The sequence below is a fragment of the Lissotriton vulgaris genome, chromosome 8 (assembly GCF_964263255.1).
Source record: "Lissotriton vulgaris chromosome 8, aLisVul1.2, whole genome shotgun sequence".
In the NCBI taxonomy this organism is placed as follows: Eukaryota; Metazoa; Chordata; class Amphibia; order Caudata; family Salamandridae; genus Lissotriton; species Lissotriton vulgaris.
The window spans coordinates 23456426-23459568 of record NC_141696.1 but is presented as its reverse complement, the minus strand read 5'-3'; positions in this window follow the sequence as shown (position 1 = coordinate 23459568).

The window sequence follows — 3143 nt, the reverse complement described above, 5'->3', positions numbered from 1 at the left end:
ACTAGATGCGTCACTTTGTAAATCTGTTGCATGATGGGGCATTGTTTACGATGTTAGTGCATCACAGAAGTGACGCAACAGTGTTGTAAACATGTCGCAAGGGGCTTGTAAATCTGCCCCACAGTTATTATGAGACACATACATATGTAAATATAGAGGAATGTTCCAAGGGGGTACGGGTTGCAACAGCAGGCCTCAGTTGAAGAGTGTACCTGAGCAGACGTCGCCGGAGACAAACAGCATCTGTCTTCACTCAGAAGTGCTGTATTCTGGTTGGTAGTAGCACTTCTATTATTGCGTGCTGATAGCCAGCTGCCATCCGTGCCAGCCAGAGAGTCCACAGCACCTATCCCCCTTTGAGAAGATTTCATGGCGCTTTTTACAAGAATGTAGTTTATTTTTATTTTGTAAGATTTTTGCTTTCATTTACATGAATTCATCCAATGTTTGGCAGTGTTCTGCACAACGTGTAAACGATTTGTAGGCCAATATAAAAATAACTGCGCCCCTTTTTTAATGTTCCGTAATTTTGTTTTACAAATGTGTGAAACTTCACAATAAAGTTCTGTTTATGGTTTGAATAGTACCCTGTCTCATTTAAATACGTTTTCCTTTAATTCATTTTTGTTGCTTTCACAATACTTCTGAGTATTTCAAATTGGAGCACCTTCCGATACATTATATAATGCAATTTAGGGAAGTTTGTAAACTTTTAGCAAATTCTGTCACCTATAAAAATGTGCACTTTTGCAAATAATTATGTGCACTCACTGGACAGTTTTGAAAACTTAACCTCTTCGGAGCTCATGACGGCTCCCGGCCGTCCTTAGTCACGGTAGGCATGTGCTCATGAAAGCCGGTTGCCGCTCCTACCACGCGCTATTAATTCCCCGCCTGTGAGGTAGAATAAATTAGTAGGCAGAGTTCAGACGGCACCCGGCTGTCAAGCGCACAAGCCCACCCTGATTTATGACGGCCGGGAGCAGTCATGAGCACCGCAGCGCAACGTACACCCCATACCCCTATACTTGATTAAGCGATCAGGCTGTAAGTTTAATGTCCGATCCCATGCAGGGTCGAGAGAGGGCATGAACTTGTGCGGGAGGGCGGGGGGGATATCGGCCTCATGTAGAGGTGTCAGATGGGTTGAGGGAGGTGGTGTGTCAACTGCCACGCGTGGGGTGTGAACTTGACCTGCGCTGCCTGGGTCTCTGTTGATGCCCAGGAGCTGGGATGCCCCTCCTTGGGACAAAGGCCCATTTGTTTCCTTCAGAGAGTATTTAAAGCAGGACGAGGGGGAGGAGGGGCAGCAGAGAGACACCCCACTCCAGAGAGACAAGACCATGGTGAAGATCCAGCCGCAGGAGCAGAGGAGAGCTAGAAAGGTGTTTAAGGAACCAGTACTCTTGGGGTATTTATGGTTGCCTTATTTTGAGTTGAGGGGTGTGCCGTGTAGCGCTTTCTGTCTTTCTGTCTTTCACTCTCTGCGCTGAACTACATACTTTTCCCGTCTTTGGGAATAAGCGCATGATCGCAGTCTGAAGGGGCTATGAAAGGACTAGCCTGGCAAGTCCGGCTTTGAGTGTGTCTGTTCGCTGTGTGTCTAGGATTCAGTAGTAATTAAAAAAAATACACCGAAAAGGGTCTCCTTTGGGCCCTATATTCATGTTCTTAACGTTGCAAGCAAAAACGACTGATTCTTAACAAGGAGTGTCAAAAATGTTGATATAACCCATGTCGTTCCTGCTTATAGTCTACATGCTTTACTTAATTTTGCATTCCTTGGGAGTATTTGCTTTTTCGAGGCCGTTCCTTCGTTTTTTCAGTCTTCATGTTACTTTTGTCTAGTGCATATCTTGATTTGAACAGTGGTGGCTGGTGACATTTGCAAGTCGTGAGGCGTAAAATTATTGCAGTACTGCACTGAGGCAAGTGAGCGTAGCGAGCTAGGCCGAACAACCTATGGGGGTTTTGGGGGGGTTCCTCTCGAGAAAAATTTGAAAAAATAGTGGATAAATGGAGCATTTATAAGCAAATTTGAGGAAGCAGGAAGGTTAATAATGCAATACACCCAGCAATGCCCCAGCCTCCTCCTTAAAACTAGATCCCTGACTCTCGGTCAGTGATCAGCTCTACCCTCGCAGCTCCGCTCCTCTGCTCTCTGCACTAAGGTCCCACCCAGGCAGGGTTCCAGATCCCTCCCTGCTGGGTGCCGCTTATTTTTCTTGTCTCACTTCTATGCTCCTCTTGTCTCCTTGGCTTGCTGCCAGCTTCCCCCAAAGCCCATTATGCTGCCACTGCATTAATTTCACGCCGCAGCCCGCTCCGCTCCACCCCCGGCCGCTCGCACCTCCTCTACTTAAACGGCAACTGCAAAGCAGTCGTGCCACTGGTGCACCAAAGGCACGCCTAAGGCTAGCCCGCCTGCACCCGTCTGCGCCTGGACTGCGCCCAGTACCAGACCCCCCCGCTCTACGACTACCACAAGACTTCCTAAGAATGGCCGAAAACCTACACTTCCAGATCCACGTCGATCACAACACCACCCTAGGAAGAACCCTCATCTACCGACCCACAGGGCCCCAACCACAGTTCAGCGAATCCAACGCCGACCTCATCAGCACTCACGCCCTCGCCTCCACAGACTACAGCCTCCTCGGAGACCTGAACTTCCACCTCGAGAATGGCAACAACAGCAACTCCGTAATGTTAATCGACAACCTCGCCAACCTTGGACTCAAACAACTCATCACGACATCCACACTCCGCCGGTCACACGCTCGACCCCATCTTCTCTGCCAGCAAATACACCACCTTCAGCCACACCACCAAACTTCACTGGACCAACCACCACTGCATCCATTTCTCCTTCGAGAAACACACCGCACACAACCAACTGCAACGTATCCCACACCGCAGCTAGAAAAAAGTCACCGAAGACCAGCTCATCACACACTCGCCAGAGACCCTGCACCTGAGCCCTTCGAGACCGACGCAGCAGCCAAGAATTTCAGACAATGGATCAACGACTGCACCAACACCTTTGCGCCGATTAGAAAACCTTCCAACAGGTGCATCAACACAAGAGCCATATGGTTCAACGCCGACCTCCAGAACTCCAAGCACACCTGCAGAAGACTCGA